Source organism: Rhinopithecus roxellana, chromosome 17, assembly GCF_007565055.1.
Source record: "Rhinopithecus roxellana isolate Shanxi Qingling chromosome 17, ASM756505v1, whole genome shotgun sequence".
NCBI classification, from domain to species: domain Eukaryota; kingdom Metazoa; phylum Chordata; class Mammalia; order Primates; family Cercopithecidae; genus Rhinopithecus; species Rhinopithecus roxellana.
The window spans coordinates 110,498,649-110,526,479 of NC_044565.1; the positions used below are offsets into that span (position 1 = coordinate 110,498,649).

Genomic DNA, 27,831 nt, shown 5'->3' on the forward strand with positions numbered 1-27,831 from the left:
GCATCCTGAAGACCAGCAAGCTAGCTGACACTCAAGGCCAGCCGAGCATCACATTTACAGGCTGTCACAGCCTCCCTGTCTTCCTGGGATTCTGCAAAACACAATTCCCCAGGGAGGACAAGCACTTAGAAGTCTCCCCTGGCACAAAGCCTGCTTGCTCACACTGGATCACTTGGAAACATAATAAATCCTTCCTTCCCCATTAATCTGTTACTGAGGCTCACTGTGATATAATCATTTTATATAGAGAACTCTGTCGCTGAATCTTTATATCTAAACCCACTCAGACAGCTAAAGCATACGCCAGCCTTAAGCCAAATGCAGCTCCCTAAAGAAACCAGCACCCCGAAGAGACCACAGGATTATCCAAGAGCCACAGGCAACCAGAAGGAGAAGGAGCAAGGGTTCTGGCTGCCAAGAGTGGTCGACTGATGCATGCCAAGGGACCAAGCCGCCACTGGTACAGGAAATGCACACCGTCTCTTTCCCTCCAGAGGATTTTCAGAGGAAGACATCTTTGCTCCACTCAGGATCACACCAGGTTCACATTCCTCCAAGTCTCCTGTTTACTTCCTGGCCTCTCTGTGGGGTGAGGGATTACAATGGGCAGCAGGTAGTGACACCCTCCACCTTGAGATGGACGTGTCAGTTGCAGGAAAAGTTCACGGTGCTCTGATTAAATTCTGTTTTGTTAGGACACCCCCTCCCCAGTGTTGGCATTGAAAGGTAACTAGCAGGAGAACTTGCAGCACACCTGTTTAACTCAAGGTCAATCCCCAGGTGCTGCTTTGCTCTCTCTGGGCCTCAGTTTCCTAAACTGCACACTGGTAATGCACGGCCTGCAGCCTGAGAAGCACGTCAGAACGGAGAACGTGCAGCACCACAACCCCTTCCGGGGGTTGGAAGGGTCCGGGGTGTGCAGTGCCCTGCCCCCAACTCACCCTTCACAGGCCAGCACAGGGGGAGTTTGGCTGGGGAGATGGACACACGGGCCCCGGGGCCACAGCTGGCAAGAAGACAGGCTGGTGGAAGGTGCAGTGCTCTGGGGTCTGAGGCTGCCAGCAATGCAAGGGACTGGAGATGGGCACATTCTGCCTGGCAAGGGATGCTGGCCAGGAGTGAGGGACCATGTGTGCAAATGCAAAGGAGCTAGCTGGCCATCTGGGTCATCTACTAACTCTGTGCATTACTTCAGTGCACAGAGGGCCACCAAGGCCTGGGGCCAAGTGAGAGGGCAGACACCCATAGGAGAAAGAGCCCAGACTCAGCCCTTGATGTCCAGAATGACAGTGAAGGGGAACCACAGTCAGTGATGATGTTCCTAACAAAGGTAAAATGACGAGTCCTTTCCACAGCAAAAAGCTGCTCTGTGTCACGAGAGCATATGATAGGGCACCAGATTAAAGTCACTCCACCTCTCTCTGAGCATCCCTTCCCTCCTCTGCAAAATGGAAATGAATAATAATTACCTCATCAGGTAGCTGGGGATTTAATAAACTGATCCTAGACAGACATCTGGCCCAATGCCCAGCATATGGTAAATGCTCAGCGAGCCAACCTCTCAGGGCTGAGTTCCCCACTCACCCAAGACAGTCAGAACCAGGAGTCCCTGGCAAAGCCCCAGCCAGTGCCCTACAGAAACAGAAAAAAGCTTTAGTTTCAGCAGAGGCTGAGAGGGCAGGCCTCTGGGGCTGGCAGGGAGGGGGTCAGCCAGAGGCTCCGTGTCTGACGGGCAGCAGAGGAGGCACTGGAAGGACAGCAAGCTGGCTGGAAGCCCTGACTGCAGGAAACAGACCTCAAGCAGCACTCCTAGGGGCAGGACCCTGCCCCTCTGGGCTGTTTGGAAGCAATTTCTAAAGCCCTAAGAAAATAGCTCCCTGCCACAGGCTTTCTAGGAAGTCACAAACTAGGTGTCTGGGAGGCAGTTCTAGATAAGTGCACAGCCCAAAGGAAAGCTGACCCATGGACCAGACAGAGACCCTGAGGGAAGGGCCAGCCCAGAGTCAGGCACAAATGGCTCCAGCTCAATCGAAGTTGGTCAAAGGGACAAAGGAGACAGCTGTCTTCAAGGAGAGGAATATATCTGTTGTTATCCTGTGTGCCCCAAATTCCATTTGCAACCATTATTTGTTTCAGAAAAGCTGGTGCATGTCAGATGTTTTATCTGTGAGACAGTGATTTCCCAGCACCTGGCCACACTTTGTGTTGCAGAAACTGTGGGCTGCAGGTTAGACGTGGGTTCTGTGCCTCCTGGCACACCTGGGAAGACCTGATGCAGCCCACACTGTCAGTTCATACATAGTAGGGTCAAAACTCTGTTTCCCATGGCTGGAGCAAGCTGCTTCAAACTGGCTATCCCCATGCAGAGATGCCACTATGTATTTATCTCGAACTGGCTTGTAATTATGATAGAGCAGTCAGCGCCTGGCTTCTAAGACACCTTGTTCAACTCATCAAAGTAGGGTAGCCTTGGGATACCTCACAAAGCACACACAGGAGCTCCCACCCAAGGCACAGCAGATACCCCCCATCGGCACCACTGCAGCCAAATGGGGACAGGAGCGCCTCCCACTCCTAAAATTAGAAGGACCATCAATTAGCACCAAAATAAGCAGCCTAGTTTGGGGAAGGTGATACAAATCAGTGAATAGTATCTTGAGTGGGGAGTGGAACAGGACAAGCACTCTCGGGCAACTGGAAGTGTGTTCTGTGAACTGGCAGCAGCAGTACCCCCGGGAGCTGGGAGGGAGTGCCCATCCATGAAGCCTGACTCCCTGCGGGTAGGGCCCAGCACCTCCATTGAACACGTCTTCCAGGTGACCGCTAGACATTCAAGCTGGAGTAGCCAACGCTAGCCTGTCATCTTTGAAAGATGCCTGAAGACTTAACACGATTATTTCCAGTTAAGTCCTAACAATCTACAAAAACACTGCACCTCTCTCTTTTGAAAAAACAGAAAAATCGCACCACCACAGAAAGCCATGGGTGTGGGCTGCATTCATGCTCAGCTAGAACTGAATGCAGAGGACAGAATGGGACAGACACACACCTGCACACACCTGCTAGAACTGAATGCAGAGGACAGAATGGGACAGACACACACCTGCAAGCTTCTTGGAAATCCATCACACCCTTCTACCCTCACCCCCTCACCCCTCCTCCTCCCATTCACCCCTATCCTCCCAAGCTGGGGCAGGGACCCTCTTCACAGCCACACTGGTAACCATCGAAAAGGTCCAAAAAGATCACCATGATTTGTTGCAAATGAAGTCGGGGGAGGGAGACTTGACACATGCCCAGAGTTAACGCCACTAACTAGGGATCAGGGGTGTGCTCTGCCACTCCTACCCCCACAGCCTGCCTCGCCTTGACTCTAAGTGCAGCGCAGGTCTGGTGGAGAGGTACTCAGCTGGACTGCAAGGCTGGCTCAGCTTCTCACACCCTGGACCTCGGATCAGTAGACAAGCCATCCAGGAATAGAGCCTTGTAACAGCTCCCTGGACTTGGAGGAGTCCTGGTCCCAAGCGACAGGAATCCTGCTCTCTGGTGGCCACCCCCCTCGTCATGACAGGCCTCCACCAAGAGCAGGGCCTGCCTGAGGCTGTGCTCCTGGGGGGGAGGGAGGACACTGTGACTTAAACACAGTGTGGCTGAGAAAGAAAAAGGAAACACCCGCAAATTAAAGTGCGCTCTATTTTAGCTTTAAACATACACCCCTCCCACCTACAGCAGTGTCCAAAATAGCACATCCTATTTTAGGGAGCTCAGAGGCAGTTCCTAAACAGGCCACAAAATAGACCTGGAGTTTGGAGATCAGCATTGCACAATGATAGAAGGTTGCGGGCCGCAGAGACTGCACTCGCACTGGATCCATCTCCCACTCCAGTCCCATTTTAAAGGTCAGAAGACTCAAGCCGCAAGAGCTAGCACGGCTGCTGGTGGTCCTCCTAACTCAAATTCCATGAGCACCCAGAGAACAGGGAACAGTTACAACAGCAAACGAGGCCCTGATGAAGGTTAATTATCTGTTAAAAGTGTAAACTTAACCCCCTATCATCACAGGCCAGGAAGAGAGCGGGCGGGAGGCTCCCACGAGAATTTCTGGAAGACAGGAAGGGAGGCAAGGCTCTCGTGGCCATTCGCAGGTGACAGTGAATGAGGGAAAGCGCTGCGGAAACCATGAGCTCAGAGGGAGGCCGGCCCTGCTGGACCCGCTTCGGAACGCCCATCACTCCCCTCTGAGCCAGGAGAGGTCTCCGGGGGCACCACCCCTGCCCTGCGCAGGGCTCCTCCCCACATGCACCCCAGGGCTGGGTCCTAGCACCCCAGCTGAAAGCCTCCCCGACTGTGGCTGGAGACTGGATACCTAAGCGGGGCTTGGTGAAGGAGAGCTCGTCCCCAGAGCGAGGGGCCGGCCCTGGAGGAGAAAGTCCCCGCTCTGAGCTCCTGGGTGTGAACCCTTCTGAGGGACAGCAAACACGGCCATTACTGCTCAGACGTGGAGCTTAGCATGTCTTAGTTTGACTGGGCATCCAGCCACGCGTTACTTTAATATATAACCCTAAAGCTTAGTCAAACTGGCACTACTCGTGTGTCCTGGCAACACCTGGCCCTGAAACTGGGAATCACCTGGCACCAAATAAGGAAACTTAAAAAATTCCAGGAACAATTGAAACTCAACTTTTAAAAGTTTCTACAATGTGAATCTTCATTAGCCTATGTACGCATTCTAATTAAATTCTTTAAAAAGTTTTGAGATGGTAGAAATTTCACGTGGCAAGTGTGACTCATTAAGGAAAAAAACACGGGCAAGATATCATTGCAAAGACTTGTTACCACAAAACTATTTGGAGTTGATTTCAATAAAATTCTGCCATCAAATCTGGATTACTTGTGGGTGGATTAAACATTTGTCGATTAGCCTTGGTAAACAAATGAGAAGATAGTGCATTTGTGGAAAAAGTTTTAAAATGAAACCAATTGTAACTGCCTTCCACACAGTGATCACTGGCAGGCAAGATGGACACACAGGCCCCTGCCAGAGGCCCGTCCCTCCCCATCACAGGTAGTACTGCTCCCCTCCTCCCAAAGCCCCCACCCCAGGTGTGGAAAGCAGGTAGAAGGCAGAGGGTGGCTGAGCCCCAGCCCTGCCCACACAGCCCAGCATGCCCCAGCAAACAGCAGGAGACGACAACCATTGCTGGTCATGCAATGTAATACTGATGCCTAAAGCAAAAAAACAAAGTATCTGTAAACGTTCGATATCCTGCTAAATTTTACAAGGAATTCCAGCCAGAATAAATGTATTTTGCACTATATTCTGACTCCTGTATTACCCATAGTTTTGCTTGCCTCCAAGGCCTATGCTCCCTCTCCTACCTCACCTGTCATCCCGGTTGGTCAAGAGTTGAATTTAAATAGCTGAGAAAAAAAGATGACCTCAGAACTTCAAACACCACCCATGGGGTTTGAGAGTGGATCTTAATTTGTAAATCGAATGGGCTAACTCCCTGGCTTAAATCCCCTCTGTGGCTCTCAGCACACACAGAATGCAGCATGAAGTTGCACCCAGGATGGATCTCCTGCCCTCCTCCGTCTCCCAAGCTTCCTAAGTACCACACTCACAAGCTGCTCCTGACACCATCTCACAAGGGCCCTCTCCATGTCTTTGCTCAGCTATCCGCTCCCACCTGGAGTGCCCCTCCTGTTCCTGTCTGCTGGACAATTCACACTGATGTTACACGACCAATTTAAACAGCAATTCCTCTGTGAAGTTTCACTCACTTCCAGGCAGAAGGAAATACCCTCTGCTTATTGTGACATGGCCCTTGCTGTTGCCACAAAGAAAGAAAATCTCTGATACAGTAGACATCCTTGTCTCCTCTAGCTCCTTAGGAGAAGGGCCTAAGTCATCTTTAACTCTTCATCTTTAACAAAGCTGAGTCACTGCAGGAGCCCCAAATAAGCTTTTATTAAGTGATTAATAAAAAATAACTTTTGGATACCCCAGGGCCCCACATGGGTTTGGTGCACAAGAAAAGTTATCTTTTTTTTTTTTTTTTTTTTTTTTTTTTTTGAGACGGAGTCTCACTCTGCCGCCCAGGCTGGAGTGCAGTGGCCGGATCTCAGCTCACTGCAAGCTCCGCCTCCCGGGTTCACGCCATTCTCCTGCCTCAGCCTCCCGAGTAGCTGGGACTACAGGCGCCCGCCACGTCGCCCGGCTAGTTTTTTTTTTTTTTGTATTTTTTTTTTTTTTAGTAGAGACGGGGTTTCACCATGTTAGCCAGGATGGTCTCGATCTCCTGACCCCGTGATCCACCCATCTTGGCCTCCCAAAGTGCTGGGATTACAGGCTTGAGCCACTGCACCCGGCCAAGAAAAGTTATCTGAAGATGCTTTTTATTCATGACATAGAATTTAAAAAAAAAAAAAAAAACCCCAAGCTGTAACTATGAAATTTCTGCACCTCACTTAGGCTGATGCTAATGGCAATCTGCAAAAAGAGGCTGCCAAATGTCGGGGTGATGGCACTCAGGTGAGCTGGGTCTGCCGCCTCCCAGGGCATCAGGGTACACCAAAGGCCCAGAGCTAGGGCCAGAAGCCCGGTTTGAGTCTTGTCTGTCACTCACCAAGCAGGAGGACCCGGGCAGGCCATTCACCTGATCTGCCTCTCCCCATAATGCCTGTGGGGTAAGCGGCCATGTGGTGCCAGCATGGGCTCAGCCCACCCAGGGCTCTGCGGAGCACAGGTGGAACTGGATCTCCAAGGCATTCCACGTTACAGAGAAGACAACACAGTGCAGCAAAAAGCGGGCTCCCAACCCCAACTATTTCACAGGATGTCCTTTTGTGTACGAATCCTGCTTCAAAAAGCAAAATCCACTCTCGGGCCTCACCAAGCACGGGGAAGGCTGGTGGTTGCCCTCGCCCACTGCACCATGGACACCAAAACCCCCCACACAGGCTGCTCTTGAGGCTGCCAAGGTGATAGTAGATACCACAAATGCAGAAAGGGAAAGAATGGGAGGCTGATATCAAAACCAAAAGTGACTTCACAACCTGCATATACGGCTTTCCAAACAAGCTGCTCAAACGAATGCACACTTCAGAAGAAAGCGTATGGAAACATCCGTGTCTGTATATGGCAGACTGCTCCCGAAGGGCTCACAAAAATGCTGGGCACACTGCTTGCCTCTGGGGAGAGGAACTGGAAGACAAGGTGGGAGAGGTGATTCTTCTCGATATGTCCTTTTGTAATTTTTGAATGAGACCAAAGGTAATACCTTCACAGTGTGTAACCATGTGAGATATGTAATGCCCTGAAACAAAACTTATGAAAACGTCCCACGGTAAACAAACTTCTCTTCCCCAATCACATGTATTACCTTTCCAGCATGTTTTCATTCAACCACCTGGTGAAGCAGAAAATCAAGATACTTTAAGGCCAAGATCCACTTTTTAATGCTGTGTGACCCTGGGTGCCATCCCCCCACCCACCAAGACTCCAAAGGTAGCAACTAGCTCATGGTCACCACCCGGCCCAGGTGAGGCCACTCACTGAGCGGCACCTCCCGGGAGGCCCTGACCACACTGCAGCCCATCACAGCCCATGCCCAGAGTAAGGAGGGGAAGCAGGTGGCCCACGATGCGGCGTCAGCCCCTCTCCACTGCACCTACACTGACCTCCTCACTCTCCACTGCACCCACACTGCCCTCCACACTGTCCACTCTCCCCACACTGCCCTCCTCTCTCTCCACTGTCCCCACACTGCCCTCCTCTCTCTCCACTGTCCCCACACTGCCGTCCTCTCTCTCCACTGTCCCCACACTGCCCTCCTCTCTCTCCACTGTCCCCACACTGCCCTCCTCTCTCTCCACTGTCCCCACACTGCCCTCCTCTCTCTCCACTGTCCCCACACTGCCCTCCTCTCTCTCCACACTCCTACCACACTGCCCTCCTCACTCTCCACTGCACCTACCATACCCTCCTTACTCCTGCCCAGGGCACTCCCACACTGTGGCAAGCAGAAGTGCAGCTCAGAGCAGCAGGAAGGAGCACCTCGGGGAGAGGGAGGCCTGGAGCCTGGACTCCAGAGCCAGTCATGTCCCAGCTAAGCTGCAAGACTCTAGGCATGTCACTGCCCTTTCTGGGCCCCAGTGCCCTCTTCTGTAAGAGGAAAATCTCAGGTTCTCAATCCTCACTCCCCCGTTCTGCAGATGCTTCTTGCTAAGGATGCACAGATTTGAATACCCACTGCAGACCCTCAGTGACCTCTGGGCTTGGGCTACGGGAGGGGACACAGACGTATCTGCTGTGGCCTCTCCCTCAGAAATTCATTGTCCAGAGGACAGAGGACACATGGAGAACAGCTGCATGAGGGACAGAGCACTTCAGCAGAAAGGGACAGACATCTGTGCCACCGGCCTAATTCCCTGGACACTTGCCACAGAGCTCGTCTGTCCACATCAGGTGGGCTTCTCCACTGGACTGTGCTCTCCCCAGCAGAGTCTCACCCTAACTCCATCCAGGGCAGCCAAGAGAATCTGCTGGAGGACTCCAGTCTGTGCACACTGCCATGGGGGTGCTCACAGCACAGACGCTTCTGCTCGGGCACACTCTGAGGGAACTCCCAGGAGCAGGGCTGGGTCAGGCCCAGCTGTGTACCTCGTGCCCTTCCCCCAACCCGGACCCTAACAGGGGCTCAAGCTCATCATTTCCAAGGCCCAGCCCTCCCTGGCCCCTGAAGGTCTCCACCCACGTGGACCACACTGCTGCTCCGGGGCGGCAGAAACAGGCCCGGTCACAGGCGAGAAAATGGAGTCTCACGGGAGACCACAAAGAGGCCTTGTGGAGCAGACCAGCGCCCAGCTGAGACTCTTGATCCCCACACCCTCCTTGCGGGGCACAGAAAGAGGGATGGGGACAGGTGGCCTCCAGCACAGTCCCAGTACCAACATCACATCAACGGCACCTCCCAGAGCTTTTCAAAGTCATCCAAGATTGTTACTTCTTCAATCAGTCCTCACCCCAGACCACACACCCCTGGCAGTTTGCTTGGCCTGTGGCAGAATTCCAGAGCTATAGTCCCGAAGTCCACGGCACTGTCTGTGACTTCAGCTCCAACAGGGGCTCTCAGGCACTCCTGGCAGCTGGGGGGGCTGCGGCAAACTTACTAACAGGGTCGGCAACATCGTGGGAGGCTTCGACATTTATAGATTATTAAATGAAGAAATGTTTTAAAAGCTTGCAGACCGCCAGACTAAGCACTCCGAATCTACACGGTCCACTTATAGCCAACACACACTGAGCATCGACCTTGGTTCCTCAGCGCTCAGCCTCTGAGAAGCAGCAGCATGGCAAAGCCTTCTGTTCAAAAGCAACCTCACTTCCATCCACCAGAGCTTAAAATTCTCAGACGGTCTAACAGAAATATTCCACACATGATGAGATACCATAGAAACCTTAAGTGTAAGTTAAAAAACCATACTCCCACCTGCTATATATTTTAATTCTACATTTTCTCCTGATAGCTTTGCGAGACTGCCAAGTATAAAGGGAAAAAAGCTTTTCAAAACTCAATTTTTTAACCCAACAGAGTCATTCGTCCTTTTCTCCTGTGTGGAATGACTGTGAAGTAACGCAACAGTGTTTCTCACAGGTCTCAGGTCAGGACGTCATTCACGCTGGCCATCTACAGTGAAGCCACAGACACACACATGCATGCACTGCACACCACATATATGCACACTCACGTACAGAGGAGGCACCTCCAACACCCACAGCTAGCACCATTTTAGTGTGATCTCAAATCAAAAGCTTGGGCCAAACCATTCTGGTTTCTGAAACTACAGATCAACAAGGTTGTAACAAACACAAAACCACACTGAAACCTACTCAGAGAAGGACGGTGATGGTTTCTTTAGAAATATCTTCCAGGCCGGGCGCGGTGGCTCAAGCCTGTAATCCCAGCACTTTGGGAGGCCGAGACGGGCAGATCACGAGGTCAGGAGATCGAGACCATCCTAGCTAACACGGTGAAACCCCGTCTCTACTGAAAAATACAAAAAACTAGCCGGGCGAGGTGGTGGGCGCCTGTAGTCCCAGCTACTCGGGAGGCTGAGGCAGGAGAATGGCGTGAACCCGGGAGGCAGAGCTTGCAGTGAGCGGAGATCCGGCCACTGCACTCCAGCCTGGGCGGCAGAGTGAGACTCCGTCTCAAAAAAAAAAAATATCTTCCAGCGGCCGGGCGCAGCGGCTCCCACCTGTAATCCCAGCACTTTGGGAGGCCAAGGTGGGTGGATCACCAGGTCAGGAGTTTGAGACCAGCCTGGCCAATATGGTGAAATCCCGTCTCCACTAAAAATACAAAAATTGGAAGGGGACCATCACACACCGGGGCCTATCATGGGGAGGGGGGAGGGAGGAGGGATTGCATTGGGAGTTATACCTGATATAAATGACGAGTTGATGGGTGCTGACGAGTTGATGAGTGCAGCACACCAACATGGCACAAGTATACATATGTAACAAACCTGCACGTTATGCACATGTACCCTAGAACTTAAAGTATAATAATAAAAAAATAAAAAATACAAAAAATACAAAAATTAGCCGGGCGTGGTGGTGAGCGCCTGTAGTCCCAGCTGCTCAGGAGGCTGAGGCAGGAGAATTGCTTGAACCCAGGAGGCAGAGGTTGCAATGAGCCAAGATCGCACCACTGCACTCCAGCCTGGCAACAGAGCAAGATTCCATCTCAAAAAAAGAAAAAAGAAAAGTCTTCCAGCTCCTCCTGCAGCACAGCCCTGAACCACGTCTAACCAGAGGCCACACGAAGCGACCACCCAACTCAGCACCACTTCTTCCTGTGGTTCTAGCATCATGCTTCCCCTTCCTGCTCCTTCAGTGCCTGGCTGAGAAGGGGAAAGGCCCCACCAGGCCTCCTTGTGGGGGCCAAAGCCCAGCAAGCCATGCCTCCCGGCGGAGGGAAGGGACGGACCACTAAGGAGCAAGGACTCAGAGCTCAGAAGCAGCGCTGAGTGAGTCTCATGCCCCTCGTGAGGCGGGAGTCCAATCAGGGGAGCTCCAGGTGGAGCTGCACCTGCACTGGGTCAGCCTCCCAGTGGCCTCCCTGGCCAGGTCTCCCCACCTGCACCACTGGGTCCAGAGCTCTTTAAAATCCAGGGGCTGCTCCCCAGTCTAGGACCACAGGGAAATACTCCAAATGCCAAACGTGTCCAATGGCTCACTGGAGCTCTGAGACCATGAATTTAGAGACTCACCAACATGTCATGTGTTCTTCTCCAGCCACAGGCCACTGTGCTGAGAAGTGGCCAGAACCAGGCCTGTGGTTTTACCAAGTGAGATGTGTAAGGAGAGGGGAGGGAGGTCACGTGCTGCTGGTCCTTTCACATCAGTCATGACTAAGCCTCTATGGCCGTGGAATCCTCCGTGGTGCACAGCAGAACATACTGCCACTATGCACATCACACATCATCACAGTTCACCTTCATAGCCTGAGAGATGGAGGGGACTGAGGCTCAGCATCTAAGGGACTGGCTCAACACCGGTATGAGGGGATTTGAAACAGGTGGGCCTATTTCATCAGGAGACCACGTACTTTTTTTTTTTTTTTTTTGAGACAGAATTTTGTTCCTGTTGCACAGGCTGGAGTGCAGTGGTGTAATCTCAGCTCACTGCAACCTCCATCTCCCAGGTTCAAGCAATTATCCTGCCTCAGCCTCCCAAGTAGCTGGGATTACAGGGATGCGCCCCCACGCACAGCTAAATTTTGTATTTTTAGTAGAGACAGGGTTTCTCCATGTTGGTCAGGCTGGTCTTGAACTCCCGACCTCAGGTCATCTGCCCACCTCGGCCTCTCAAAGTGCTGAGATTACAGGTGTGAGCCACCGTGCCCGGCCCAAGTTATTTATTTATTTTTGAGACAGAGTCTTGCTCTGTCGCCCAGGCTGGAGTGCAGTGGAGCAATCACTGCTCACTGCAACCTCCGCCTCCCAGGTTCAAGCAATTCCTTGCCTCAGCCTCCCGAGAAGCTGGGACTACCGGCGCATGCTACCACACCCAACTAATTTTTGTATTTTTAGTAGAGATGGGGTTTCACCATCTTGGCCAGGCTGGTCTTGAACTCCTGACCTTGTGATCTACCCACCTCGGCCTCCCAAAGTGCTGGGATTACAGGCGTGAGCCACTGTGCCCAGCCAGGAGGCCAAGTTCTGAACTTCTAAGGCCCACTGCTCTCCACCCCAGCCGTACCGCCGTACCTCAGAATCACCTCATGGGAAAGGTGGCAAACGTCATGTTGGCCCCACCCGGGATTACACTACTTAGCATAGCGTGGGAGGGGGGCAGGACGCCATGGTTTTCAAAAGCCCCCAGGTGATGGTAAGGTACAGCCAGGATGGGGAAAGTTGCAACACTATTCCAGTTCCTTTTACCTCCAGCCCCCACAACCCCTTTTCCCAGCTGTTCCCTTTGTCCTGCTATGGTTGGCTCATCTCTGCTCTGCCCAAAAGCATCTCAGCAACCACCCTGGGAGGCAGCCACCGTACCTCCGAGGCTGGAAGGACCACTGTGGGCGTGACGTAGAGACTTTGGGTCTCTCTGGCTCTCCGTCTCAGCCCTGAGCTTTGCCTCTGGTCTCAGGTGGACTCACGGTCCTGCGGTGAACCGGGAGGAGTTATCAACTTCGATCACGATCCTTCACAAACTGCAGTCTCACTGGTTTCAGGATCAACAGAACCATCAAAAAGAAATGCCACGGTTCTTAGAGTCGGAAATGCAACCCACCCACCAGCCACACACCACACGGCACTTATTTCGGTTTGGATTTTATTCCCCTTCCTTCATTACCCTCCCCTAGTGACACCTTATAAATTTTCTGTTTTCAGCCACACATGGTGGCTCATGCCTCAAATCCTAGCACTTTGGGAGGGATCATTTGAGGCCAAGGGTTCAAGACCAGCCTGGGTAACATAGCAAGACCCCCATCCCTACAAAAAAGTAAAAAATAAAATTTAGGCACGGTAGCACATTTCTGTAGTCCCAGCTACCCAGACCCCTGAGGTGGGAGGATCACTTGAGTCCAGGAGTTCAAGGCTGCAGTGAGCTATGATTACATGGCTGTACTCCAGACTAGGCAACAGAGCAAGACCCTGTCTCAATCAACCAATAAAATTGTTTTCTTTAATGAGACACTAAAATTGGTGTGTCTAAGGATCTCTCTTACTGTAAAACCTCCAAGTTTTAATATTATTTCACTAAGATTTACTCAGGGTTATTACGAGTTCAGTCAGGACATGCTCTCACTGAGTTGGAAAGTATGCTAAGCACTATCATTCATAAATAATTGTAAAACTTAGTTGTGGAACTCTACAAAGATGAGGCTGAACTTACGGCCTGTTCAACCAACAGGTTGTACTCTAAAAGCCCATTTATAAGTTATCTGGAACCCAGAGAACATTTCATTTCCTGTAAAATTACCACTAAGTTGGTACTTAAGTTCCAAAGAAATAGATTACTATTAGATAGTTAAAAATAGATAACGATTAGATAATAGAGAACCAGATAACAGACCATTAGATAATAGATAATTATCTATAACTAACAGGTAACTATTCAACTCATTGGCCCTTTTCTGATTTAAAATCAGAAAAATGTTATGATGCAAGAAAATCAAGTGTGTTGTGTGTGCATATATAGACAAGAAACTTAAATGCAAGTGCATGTGTGGGGTGTATATGCAAAAACTCTAACTTAAGGAAAAGAAGCTTCACATCAAGAACACAGAATTTAAATCCATGGAGGCTGAGAAGATAATTTCTGCTCAGTTCCAAGGGCAGAGGACACTAACGATACCAGGTTCACTGCACCTGTCGCCCCCACAGGTGGGCGGTGTCGCTAACAATGCTGACAGCTTCGCAGTCCTACCAGTAACATAGTAGGGGGAAAAGAGAAAGGATTTAAATGGATGGAGAGACCAAGTTAACAGTGTGATGAATAATCAGCAGATGAGGGGGACGGAGGGGCAGGTGTGGCACAGGCACAAGGGGACAATGTTTTTCCCCACCAAACATGGAAATTTAATCCTGAATGTTAGAAGTGGGGCCTCATGGGAAGTATTTGGGTCATGGGGGTGGATCCCCCATGTATACATTAATGCCCTCTCCCAACCCCCCACTCTTTGGGAGTGCACGAGTTCTCACTCCGTTGGTTCCCATAAGAGCTGGCTGTGAAAAGAGCCTGGGACACCACTACCACCACACCGCTCCCTTCCTTCCTCTCTCGCCATGCGAGCTCAGCACACGCCAGCTCCCCTTCACTTTCCACCACGCGTGGAAGCAGCCTGAGGCCTCACCAGATGCAGATGTCCAGTCTTGAACCTTCCAGCCATCAGAATTGTGAGCCAAGTAAACCTCCTTTCTTTAAAAACTACCCAGCCTCAGGTATTCTTTTATAGCAGCACAAAACAGACTAAGAGAACATCTAAGAGGAAAAGTAAAAGGCCCTTTCCCGGCTACTCTAAGAAACTCAGCCTTCGGAAGCCTGGTGTAGTTATTCAGGGATTGCCCAAAAAATACACAAGTGTGCGACAAGTATTGATAAAGAAAAAGAAGAAGAGATGGAAATAAAACTGTGGGTCCCCACCAGAAAGAAGACAGACAGACATTACCACCTGTCAGTGCCCTCCTCTCTCTCCTGTGAGTTTGGCAATGGGTCTATCCCCTTCAAGGCTTACCTGGCATAACCATAAGTGAGGGTTTAATGCACAGAAAGACCCCTGAAACCTCTGCCACCAACCAGCTGGGCAACAACTTCTCTGAGCTGCAATTCTCTCACTGGTAAAATGGGATGACAGACACTTATCATTTAATCCCAGAGGATTACATGAAGTGCTGCACGCACAGCAACAACACAGTAACATTCCAAAAACGCTGGTGACTCATCGTAATCTGTGATAGGGAATGTCTGTCACCCCTTTCAGCCAGCAGGTGCTGGTGCACAGTGAGTGCTCTATAGGGTTAGCTTAAGATTTTAAACATAACAAGGCCGGGCACGGTGGCTCACGCCTACAATCCCAGCATTTTGGAAGGCCGAGGCAAGCAGGTTGCTTGAGGTTGGGAGTTGGAGACCAACCTGAACAACATGGTGAAACCCCATCTCTACTAAAAATACAAAAATTAGCCAGGTGTGGTAGCGGGCGCCTGTAGTCCCAGCTACTCAGGAGGCTGAGGCAGGAGAATTGCTTGAATCCGGGAGACGAGCTTGCAGTGAGCAGAAATCGCGCCACTGCACTCCAGCCTGGCCAACAGAGTGAGACTCCATCACAATAGAAAAAAAAAACATAACAAGAAGGTCCCTTCCTAAGCAACCTGGGGGGAGAGGTGGCGTGAGACTTGTGGCAGACAGAGAGGAAGGGGAGAGCGCCAGAGTGAGACCCAAGCCACTGTCCGCTCAAGTACTGCGCTGAAGCCAGGGTGGAGCCAAGAGGAGAAACCACAGGCCCTCACAGGCACAGGGGCTCAGCCAGAGAGAGCTGAAAAACTCTTTTTTCAAACCCACATAACAACATAGTAAAATGACAGGGGATTATGTGTTCACCAAGTGAGTGCCCAGCAACATGACAGAATGACCCCAGAGTCAGCTACCCCAGAGTCTGGGAGAGCAAAGGACCACGGCCACCCCAGGCCTCCCCAAGCCTCAGCTTCCTCATTAAGCCCACTGTATGTGGGACAGTATAGTCCTCATCAGGCTGCTGTGAGGTATGGCAGGTCAAATCATGCCCTCTGCAAAAGAGGTTCACGTTCAAATCCTCAGAACCTATTAATGTTACTTTACACAGCAAAGGATTTGCAGACTCAATTAAGTTTTGAATCTTGATATGAGATTATCCTAGATTACGCTGGCAGGCCCCAAATGCCATCACAAATGTCCTTATAGGAAGGCAGCAGATTTTGGAGAGAAGAGAAGGCCGTGTGACAGAAGCAGAGAGACGTGGAGTCATGGAGAGAAGATGCCACCCTGCCAGTATGAAGACAGAGGAAGGGGCCAGCAGTCGAGGCACGCCAGCAGCCACAGAATGGATTCTGCCCTAAGTTACTGGAGAGAACACGGCCTTGCCCACAGCTTGACTCAGCCCCATGATGCTGATTCTGGACTCTGGCCTCCAGAACGGTGAGAGAATAAGTTCCTGTTGCTTTAAGCCACCGAGTTTGTTACAGCAACCACAGGAAGCTAACACAAGGGATTAAAAGGGAAGTGGATACAAAGCAATAAGCACGCTACCTGGCACATGGTAGGAACTCCAGAATCCCCATTAGTGAAAGACAGTCCCTGACATCCTCCCTGGACCACCAACCCATCCTCAAAAGCTGTGTGAAAAGCTACAACCTTGTGCTGCAATAACGAGTTCTGTACCCCCGCTCACAAAAGCTCCTGCGTGTGTATCGTCTCACTTGATTCTGTCCTAAAAAGGAGTTTCCAAGGTTGTCCAAGGACTCGCAGCTTGTCCCATACATATATAACTTTGCCACAGGCCTTGTCTTCAACACTCAGTTCAGTTAGTGAAAATATTTCACAGGATGGCCTCTGCTGATACCTCGTGGAGGGGACCCTCCAGATCCGAGGCATCATGAGCTGCAATCAGGGCCATCCTACCTTTGCAGAAACACAGCACAAGTACTTCTCTCAGCCACAGGCCTTGCAACCGTCAAAGGAGAAGCTGCTGCTGAGTCTGACGTGGGAACTGAGAACTCTGCCCCTGTCAAGGCAGACATGGCAGAAGAAGGAGCTGGGCAGGCAAAAGAAGACACTGGCTAACACTTGACCCTCCAAAGTGCTTTTCAGCTTGACTCATGCAAAGAGGTTTCTCTCTCCCCTAAACCCCCTGCTTTTTGTTTCTTTACCCCTTGCTCTGTGCACCCCCACTCTCGATTTTCCTCCTTGAGGGGTGAGACTCAAGTGTCGAAACACACCGTGTGCAATAATTCCACTTCCTCCGTCGAGCTCGGCCTCCACCATGCAGACTCTGGGCCTCAGCTTCCCCTGGGTTCCTGCAAGGATGAGGCCCTGTGAATCTAATGGCTCTCCTGCCCTCCCCTCTGCCCCATTTTGTTTGAGAGTCAGGGCTGTGCTGTCCCAACCTTCCCCAGCCTGTGCAAGATTTGAAGACTGTGCCCTTCACCAAACCACAGCAACCCTCAGACACAAAGAGCTCAGGGTGGAGCCTCAAAACCTCAAGAGTATCTTAAAGAAAAAACGAAGAAAAAGAAGAAGCCTATTCACTTTCTAAAAGCGGCCATCTGCAGGCCCTCTGAGCTATCTTCTTTGCACCCATTCTTCTATGAGCTTCTGCCAGCGCCAGGTTCACTGGGTGGAGACCGTGTACCCTAAGCCAACTGACCACTGACCACTATCAGGCAGGAGACAAGGGCTGTGCACGGAGCGAGCAGAGACCGGAGGAAGAGCTGCCTCAGCATTCCTCAGCCCCTGGCACTACAGCATGCAGCAGACCGTAGGGCTAACAGCTCACACCACCAGACCTTCACTTGTCTATGGAGGCTCATGGCTCTGATCTGCCCTAAACCCCACACGGGGGCTTGTAAGCAGTCTCGCAGGCACATGCCTGTGAGCCCTCTGTGGGTGGCTACTACTTCCTGCTCTCCTACAGACCCCAGGGCTAGCTCCACAAGTCACTTCCTTTGTGCCTGAAAACGAACTGCTGCATGAGTGAATGAGAAGGGGCAGGTGTGCTCCTACTTGGTAACTTCGCATCACCCCACCTGTGACAAATGACCATGCCATATCGCAGATTCAGAAACTGAAGACCACCAATCAACATGACTCCAGAATGTATGTGCAATGCCCTGCCCAGGCCGTTCCCTTCCCTCTAAGATGCAGGGCACCTTGGTTGGAACAGCTGAAATGCCGGGAGGGCGTGGCCAGAACCAGCCTCAGCGAGACACCATCACAGCTGAAATGTAGACTTCCACACAAGCACTGGGTGTTCCTGGGCCTGGCTGTCATTAAGGTCCCTCCAGAACCATCTGCCTTTGCACCTGCAGCTTGAGTTGGCCCCTTGATAGGCCAGGCGGAGGAAAGCCCAACAGAGCCAATGTACCTGAAACTGGGGTCAAAAGCGGCCTTGACAAGCCTCACTGTAGGATGCTACAGGTTAGTTTAAAATGTCTATGTGGGCCGGGCATGGTGGCTCATGTCTGTAATCCCAGCACTTTGGGAGGTGGAGGCAGGCAGATCATCTGAGGTCATGAGTTCGAGATCGTTTAGTAGAAACGAGACTATTTCTACTAAAACCCCGTTTCAGTAGAAAGGAGACCGTTTCTACTAAAAATACAAAAATTAGCCGGGTGTGATGGCACACGCCTGTAATCCCAGCCACCTGGGAGGCTGAGGCAGGAGAATGGCTTAAACCTGGGAGGTGGAGGTTGCAGTGAGCTGAGATTGCGACAGAGTGAGATTCTGTCTCGAATAAAAATTTTTTAAAATTGGCCGGGCGCGGTGGCTCAAGCCTGTAATCCCAGCACTTTGGGAGGCCGAGACGGGCGGATCACGAGGTCAGGAGATCGAGACCATCCTGACTAACACGGTGAAACCCCGTCTCTACTAAAAAATACAAAAAACTAGCTGGGCGAGGTGGCGGGCGCCTGTAGTCCCAGCTACTGGGGAGGCTGAGGCAGGAGAATGGCGTAAACCCGGGAGGCGGAGCTTGCAGTGAGCTGAGACCCGGCCACTGCACTCCAGCCTGGGCGACAGAGCGAGACTCTGTCTCAAAAAAAAAAAAAAAAAAAAAAATTAAAAATCAAAAATAAATAAAAAATTAAAAGTCTGTGTGTTGGTCGGGCATGGTGGATCACACCAGTAATCCCAGCAGTTTGAAAGGCTGACACAGGTGGATTGCTTGAGCCCAGGAGTTCAATACCAGCCTAGGCAATGTGGCCAAACCCCTTACCTACAAAAAAAAAAATTTAAAAATTAGCCAGGCATGGTGGCATACACCTGTAGTCCCAGCTACTCAGGAGGCTGCAGTGGGAAGATCACTTGAGCCTGGAAGGCAGAGACTGCAGTGAGCCATGATCCTGCCACTACACTCTAGCCTGGATGACAGAGTGAGACCCTGTCTCAAAAGAAAAAAAAAAATTAAAATTAAAAAAATAAAAGGTCTGTGTGTAACTAGAAGGTAATACTTTATTTTATTTCATTTTATTATTTTTATCTATTTATTTATTTTTGAGACAGAGCCTCCCTCTGTTGCCCAAGCTAAAGTGCAGTGGTGCAATCTGGGCTCACTGCAACCTCTGCCTCCCGGGTTCACGCCATTCTCCTGCCTCAGCCTCCCGAGTAGCTGGGACTACAGGCGCACGCCTTCTCGTCTGGCTAATTTTTTGCATTTTTAGTAGAGACGGGGTTTCACCGTGTTAGCCAGGATGGTCTCAATCTCCTGACCTCGTGATCCACCCACCTTGGCCTTCCAAGGTGCTGGGATTACAGGCGCGAGCCACCACGCCCAGCCACTAGAAGGCAATCTTTTAAAGGCACACGTCTTACAAATACTATCTAACCATTAACTGCCCATTTCCCAAAGAAAACCCTACAGGCCAGGTCACAATTAAAATAAATGGGCAGAAGCTTAAAAACGTCATCTACCCCCACCCTCTTTTTCCAGCTAGAATGATGCTCGATCCAGCCAGAGCCTAGGCCCAGACCTCAGAGCAACGGGGGCGCAGCTTCTTTCACTAACATATTAGTGCCAAGCACGGGCTGGAAAGAGGCGAACCGGCATCCGGAGAGCACTGGTTGAAGAATCTGCAGCACAGCCTGGCAGCAGGCCAGCATGCAGCTGGACAAAGGAACCCAAAACTCCTTGTGGGCCAGTGAAACCGTCAGGAGAAGGGGCGCACAGCGAGCACGCAGCATGGCACCAGGGGTGTGGAAAACTATCTCATGTCTGCACACGCAGGCCTGCTGGCATATACACAGCATAACTTCAGGAAAACACCCAACAAGCACATGGCATTGGTGTCTTAACGGAGGGGACACGGATGGCTAGAGGACAGGGTAGGAAACAGGCTTCACCACATATCCTGCTATATTTTACAATTTTTAAGCCATGAAAATGTTTGCCTTTAAAAAACAAAATATAAAATGTTATCAAACGTGTCAAACCAAGTACAGTACAGGGAGGTTTTTGAGAAGTCTCCCCGAGAGACATTAGTGCACAGCTAATAAGAGGATGGAAGATTTCAAGGGGCCCTGCTCTGGGGCAGTCACCCCCGCAGGTGACAGAATCGAAGCCAGGCCCATGACTGTTACTGGCAGTGACCGCCATGGCCTTGGCAGTGAGCAGCCTTCCTTCTTCTCTGACTTGTCTCCTTCTACCCTGTTTGCCTCCTCTGCCACGTCACTACATCATGTGGCACAGTGAAGTCTATATTCCAAGTCAGAGTCCCAGGATCTTAGAGATGGAGGGTGGGGTGGCAGAACCATGAGCCAACCCCTGTCCCTGTAATCATCTCTCACTACCAGACCACCCCCTTGCCAGCTACTGACTCGCAGGCTTGACTGTGTCTTTTTGCACCGCACCCACTGCGCAGACACCCTGCGAGGCCACGGGAAGAGCACGGCTACGGAGAAGATGGAGCCTGCTGCAGCTGCCCAGTCAGCTATTTCACACTGTAGGGAGAGCCCCTGAGACAATTAATACCGTTTCTAGAAACCAGTATTTCCGCGTTTCTTTACACCCCAATGCTTCCTCTTCCTCATGGTGTTTCAGCACAGTGCTTCATAGGTGGCTTAGAGGGGGTGCAGACGATTCTTCCCCATTGCTGGGTTTCATTTCTGTCATTTCACAGATAACAGCTCCACCCCTGACCCCATGGAGGCCAGGGGCACCCTGCCCTGTGGTCCGCATTGTGGACATCCTGCAGCAGGACCTACTGCCACGCGGCACTCGGTGAGCTGCGGCATCCGCAACTGTACAGGCAACAGGGAGCGGAGACAAGGAAGCCAAGTCGCGGCCCACCATCCCCCAACACTGGTGGTGAGAGCGCTGGCACTGCTGTAAGAATTACTGTGATCCAAGCAAGGTCTCCCCAGTCCATGAAAATGACTATGGAACTGCTTCTGTCATTTAAAGTAATGATACAAACAAAAAGAATGGAAGAGTCTTAAAGAGTCTGACACCCTTCAGTGTGGGATGAATGAATTTCCAAACTTTACGAAAGGCCTGAAGGGGCTCAAGCCCCTGGGTGATCTGGCCCTGCCTCTCCGGAGCCTCCTTCCTGATGCACTGCCCCAGTCCCTCCTCATTTATCTCTGAAGACCCCTGGCTTGAGCCACTGCCCTCCCTTGACACGTAACTCACCCTTCCCTGAGGCCCTGTGATGCTCCCCAAAACCCATGAGAGGAAGAGGCCACCCTTCCTGGGTGCCCCTACCCTACCAGGCTTCTCTGCACCCTTTAGCACCTATAATACCACACTTGCATATGTATGTACATGTACATGCGTATGGAGAAAACTTACTTTTAAACACACACACACACACACACACACACACACGATGACCAAACCCGAAGGTGTGGCACCTTCTCACCCAGAGGAGCGGAAGCAGCCCTAGGTTCCAGCCACCTGGACAAATGGGCTTATGTGCCAAGGACAAAAAAGGTCACTGCTGAGAACAGGCTTCTGCCTTCGACAAGCACAATGAGACAAACTGACCGTTCTGGTTTCTCCCCGAGAACTTACTGGGGCAGCAGCTGTGCAGTGGCTTCTGGTCTCACCTCCTTCTCCTCAGTGAGACTGAACCTCAACTTGACCTCAGGGAAGCAGGCTGTCTTCCCAAGATAGGCTGAGGCTTTTCTTGCTACTTTTCACAAGGACAGACTAGCTTTGTTCATTCATTCACTCGACAAACATAGATTATATGACTATTTTGTGCCAGGCACAGTGGGGCACTCTGGAGATACAAAGAAAACTGAGCTATTGTCCCTGCCCTGAAGGACACTTAAGTCTTATGACAACCCAGATCCATGATGTTCGCAGGGTGTGTCCATAGAGAACTCTGGCAGTCTTCACACTGTGAGTGCCGCTGTGGGACACGATGCCCCCGCAGCACGCAGTCAAGTGGAATCTAACACTTGAGCAACTTCTCCAGATCCTCAAGGAATTACTATTAACCAGTTGCACACCAAGGATGAGAGGGTAAGAGGGCCTCCCACACACGGACGCAGGGGAGTCAGCCCCTCAGCACTCTGCACGCCAGCCCTCCAGGGTGTCCTGGTAGACTTTCTTACTTTCATGTTGTTTTTCCTTTTGGCTACTTAGCAGTGACCCCCTTCCTCCCTGAACTCTACCCTCTCTTAGGCCACTCAACTAGGGTAGGGAGGGGTGGGCGGGAAACCAGGTGAGGCAATCAGAGTGCCGATTTTCCCAGGTGCAGGGACCACTGGTTTAGGGGCAAGCCCCTGGCCCAGGTCTACTCAGTGTCACTCCCTCCCCTGGGCCAGTCCAGACCTGAACCACCCATCTTGTCTCACAAGTGAGCGGCGCTCCCGAAGGACAAAACTCTGCCTGAGCACTACGCAGTCCTGACCTGGTACCATATTCTGTGCCCCATGAATGCTCCAACCACACTGGTGGCAAATGTGGTAAAAGTCAGTCAAAATCAAGCACTTCGGGTGCCTTCGGGCGTGTGGTGGCTGCCATCCTGACAGGTGCTAGCAGGGCCGCAAGCGGTGTGCTGAAAGCCACTTTTCACAGTCGGTCATGCTTTGAGACCTTCACCTCTGCTGTACTTCTCTCCCTGCCATGCTCCACTGATAGTGCCTTCCTCCTTAAGGTCCAGAGAGATGCCATGTGGAAATCAGAACCACTTTCCCCTGGCCACGCCTCACTCTGCATACTCAGAGGTCCCAACACCTTTTGTTTCTCCTGGAAAAAAAAATGTGTGGCATCCCATTCATTGGGCCAGAGGCTCACCCAGGATACCAGCAGAATGCGAAAGCAAGCCCCGAAAAACACACAGACCAGCACAGCCATGACGGGGCAGGAAGGCATTTCTATGAAGTTCGGTGGTCAGCTTCCTTAAGTAAAATAGTTCACTCTCAAAGAGGAAACAAAATCTGAATGTTTTTACGGAGAAAGAACTGGCTAGCAAAACACTCTGGAAGATAATCACTAGGCTCAGGCATCACAGGCAGCAAAGATTCATCTTGGGTACCAGGACACGTGTTGTGTTCATTTGCGGCCTGTCCGTAGCCACTCCCAGGGGAGAGAAGGTGAGAAAGGGCTATTTGATGATTTTTTTTTTTTTTCAAGGCAGGGGCAAGCCCCTGTCACCAAGACGTGCAGCGGTACAATCATAGCTCACTGCAACTTTGAATTCCTGGGCTGAAGCTATCCTCCTGCCACAGCCTCCTGAGCAGCTGGGACTACAGATATGTGTGCACCACATAATTGTGTGTGCCCAGCTAATTTTTTAATTTTTTGTAAAGATGAAGGTTCACTATGTTGCCCAGGTTCAAGTCTTTTTTAAATGTGAAGTTAGGCAGGGTGTGATGGCTCATGATTGCAATCCAAGCACTTTGGGAGGTTGAAGCAGGAGGATCACTTGAGGCCAGGAGTTCCAGACCAGTCTGGGCCACAGAAAAAGACTTCATTTCTAAAAATAAAAATAAAAATAAAAAGTGTTTATTTAGCTGGGCACAGTAGCATATGCCTGTAGTCCTTGCTAATTGGGAGGCTGAGGTGGGAGAACCACTTGAGCTCCAGATTTTGAGGCTGCAGCAAGCTATGGCTGTCTACTGCACTCCAGCCTGGGCAACACAGTGAGACCCTGTCTGTAAAATAAAAACAAAACAAAAATAAGAGTTTCTCCCTAATAGAGTCAACATTTATATAATCCTAAAAAAGCTAGCCAATCCTATTTCTAGGCCTGCCTGAGTAGCAAGCTCAAACAGCTTTAATAAACCAAACTCCTGTTTATGTCTCAAATGTTTAATTTGCAGACAAATCTAGGTTATGAGGTAAAAATAGCACCTGTTTGCATTCATGACAGTAGTCCATTAAGTTAGGTTCACCATCTACGCCACAGGCTGCTAGCTGCCATGACAAACACTGGTATAGTCCTAACAGTTTACAGAAGAGCCAACCTATCATACGAAACACTGGTCAAACCCTGGGATGCCAGTTCCCAAAGAAGAACACAGCAGTTACTGCCCTGGAATTTAGTCATAGCTCACGGAATCCTGTTTTTGTTTGTTCGCTTGAGACAGGCTGGTCTCACTATACTGACCAGGCTGGTCTCAAACTCCTGGGCTCAAGCAATCCTCTGGCCCCAGTCTCCCAAGTAGCTGGGACTACAGCCTCACCAGGTGCATGCCACTATGCTCACCCAGCTAGATCTAATCCTACTTGAAATGAGTTATATCCACTACTGCTTAAAATTCTCTTTGCTCCAGAGGGGGCTGAGGCAGGGTGGCCAGTACCCTGAGTGTCTGGGCTGGGACACACCCAGGGACATGGCCAAACAGTCAAATCCCCAATGAGAAAGGCCAATGTGTTCCCCCAGGAGAAACTGAGTGACATTAACTTTAAAACCTGAATGTTCCTCACCGTGCAAGTTGGTACAAAGTTGTTTCCGGTGACACTGCTGTCACTGAGGTATCCTTTCCCTTTGAGCCACACGAAAACCCACCCATACAAAAGGTCCCTCACCACTTCACAACCCATCCACTGGCTTTCTTCTCTCTTTGACAAAATATATTAATTATCTAGCTTAGTAAAGACACTACACTAATTAAAGAATGATTAAATAATTAAGTTGACTCAAAACACAAAGATCTTCCTTCCTCCAGTGGAGTTATTTAACATACCATACAGTTCAAAGGCACCCTACAATAATAGTCACAAAACACGTGTTTTGAGCAATTGATGGTTGAACACTATTTGTAAGACTATTTGCACTATGGAGTAAGACAAGCTCCTATTCTCATGGTCTCCGCAGTGTTTCCAGAAGAAGCGGATGAGAACGAAAAACGTAAAAGTGGCTGGGTACAGTGGCTCATGCCCTGTAATCTCAGCAATTTGGGAGGCTAAGGCAGGAGGATTGCCTGAGGCCCGGAGTTCAAGACCAGCCTGGGCAACACAAGACCCAGTCTCTAGAAAAAATTAATATTAAAAATTAGCCAAGTGTGGTGGCACATGCATGTAGTCATTGCTACTTGGGAGGTTGAGGCAAGAGGATGCTTGAGCCCAGGAGTTCAAGGCTGCAGTGAGCTATGATCACACCACTGCACTCCAACCTGGGCAACACAGCAAGACTCTGTCTCTAAAAATAAATAAATAAAAAATGTAAAAGCTTTTAGCAATGGCAACCTCCCTGTAACGTGTTCAGAGCTTCTTCTACAACTTATATAGTTGTATCTATTTGACATTTGAAGCCCTTTTCTTTTTAATCATCTTCTGCTTTAACTGATTTCAAGTCCATGTATCCTTTTTGAAACAAGTCAGGAATGGCTAATAGGAAAGAAAGTTGCCAGAAAGAGAAAGACAGTTCAGACCCGAAACAGAAGATAAGTGTGCATAAAGCATGCTAGAGTCAAGTGGTCTCCATCAGTCAAGGGGAAAACGACAAGGGCTGGTCTTACAAAAATCTGTAGTTGTACTGGGAGACTGTCTGCAAAGGGCCTCAGAAGGGGTGATGGAGAGAGGATGGAAAAACCAAGGAAAGGCACAGGACGCTCTAGCTGGACCAGGAAGAATGTGGTCTGCATGACACACAGGCAGCTTCCCTCTCCACTGACATATCCTTGGTATTCCAGGGTCTCTGACACTATGTAGTTTCTTCTTCTCTAGAAAGCTACTGCTGAATCACTGCAGAGGGGAGAGAAAGTGAAAGAATAAAAGACAGTATTTCCAAGGAAACAGACCAAAGAACAACTTCCCTAAATAGACACTTGTATGTGTGTGTGGCTCAGTCCAACGAGAACTAAATCAAGACACACCACACTTCACCATGTAGCCCCTGGGCACTATCACCACACCATTCCGCCGTCAGGGAGGATGCGAGGGGGGAGGAACAAAGGAAATCACCTTCGCTAGATGAACAAGAAAAGAGGAGGGTGAGATTCAGGCACGACTTCACCAAGTCACTGGCAAGTTGGAGACAAACTACACATGAGACTGCTAGCCCTTGCCTTCTACCTGAGATGGGCACAGTCTACCAGCAAGGTGCCATCCCTAAGGCCAATCCATTTACTCACTCCTCTCTTCCAAACCATAGGAGTAACAATATTTGGAAGATTCTGGGGTATCTCCTTTTTTTTTTCTTTTTTTTATAGAGACAGGGCCTCACTCTCTTACCCAGGCTGGAGTGCACTGGTGCGATCATAGCTCGCTGTAGCCTCAACTTCCTGAATTCAAGTGATCCTCCCGCCTCAGCTTCCCAAGAAGTGCACTACTACACCTGGCTAATTTTTTAATTTTTAGTAGAGACAGGGTCTTGCTTTGTTGCTCAGGCTGGTCTGAATTGCTGGGCTCAAGCGATCCTCCTACCTTGGCCTCCCAAAGTGCTGGGATCACTGGCCTGAGACACCTTACCCAGCCTATCTTGACATTTCTTGGCACGTAGCCCTATTTTAAAATATTGGGCTCTGTCAAACATTATTGCCATTTGATTATCACCCAATTATGTAATGTGATCATTTCATTTAACATTTGTATACACAGAACAAAGAATGAATAAGAAATGTGAAAACACTCAACATTTCAGCTCGTACAATCATTAGTCCTTCCATTCCTTATAAAAACAGTGTCAGTAGAAGGCTCAGTTGGGTCAGTGACCAGCTGACTGAGAGTTTAGGGAGTGCCAGCCCTCCACTTCCTCCTCCCACCCCCCCACCCCCACCCCCTTCTCCTCTGAACTTCGCTGGATGTCCCTGCCTCTCAGCACCTCCCTCTTCTGTGACATTTCCCCTGGACGGTGCCCTGAGCAGGAGTCAACAATAGGGTACACTCCAGCCCTTTGAGCACACGTGAAAAATAAGAGTACTGTGGGGAAAACAGAGTTACCAAGACTGTCAAGTGGAGCGGGGGTAGAAACACTCATGTCTGCACTGATCCAGTGCACTGCGGTTCACAGCCGTCTCCCATGTACACTATCAATCCCCGCCACCCTCCCGTGAGACTAACACCCTCCCCATTTTACAGATGAGAAAGCTGACTTGGAGTCACATCCAGCACTTTCTACCTACAATCCAACTTGCCCCTTCCCCAAAACAACAAGTACAAACATGCCAAAGCCATCACTACATAAGCTTTGTGATACAAACCAGACTACAGCCTGCGTTAAATAATGGGGATCATGGTTGACCTGAAGCCAGCCTTGGGAACTGTCCTGACAGTGTTAAGGCACAAAGGATTCCAGCGGGGAGTCACAAGCAGCAATGCTTTCACTGGGGTCAGTCCCAAACAAGGAGACTCTCTCTCTCTTATGAAGAAATATGCTGATACACCTGTTAGGTAAAGGACCCATCTGGCAACCAGAGTTAATTTTTTTCTTTTTTTTTTTGAGAGGGAGTTTTGCCCTGTCACCCAGCCTGGAGTGAAGCGGTGTGATCTCAGCTCACTGCAACCTCCACCTCCTGGGTTCAGGTGATTCTCCTGCCTCAGCCTCCCAAGTAGCTGGGACTACAGGTGTGCACCACCATACCCAGCTAATTTTTGTATTTTTAGTAGAGATGGGTTTTCACTATGTTGGCCAGGCTGGTCTTGAACTCCTGACCTCAGGTGATCCACACAC

General features: G+C 50.3%; 1 protein-coding gene across 14 annotated transcripts in view; it reads right to left on the reverse strand.

Moving 5' to 3' along the window:
* INPP4A (inositol polyphosphate-4-phosphatase type I A) overlaps nt 1–27,831 on the reverse strand; it is a 151,527-nt gene that overhangs the window by 113,810 nt on the left and 9,886 nt on the right. The window contains exon 1 of one of the 14 annotated variants that reach the window (XM_030921533.1): nt 21,777–22,350. The exons of the other annotated variants lie outside the window; for them this stretch is intronic. The gene's annotated coding sequence lies outside the window, so the exon portion shown is untranslated. Of the gene's footprint in view, nt 1–21,776; nt 22,351–27,831 lie in introns of those variants that run through there. 14 annotated transcript variants of the gene reach the window in all.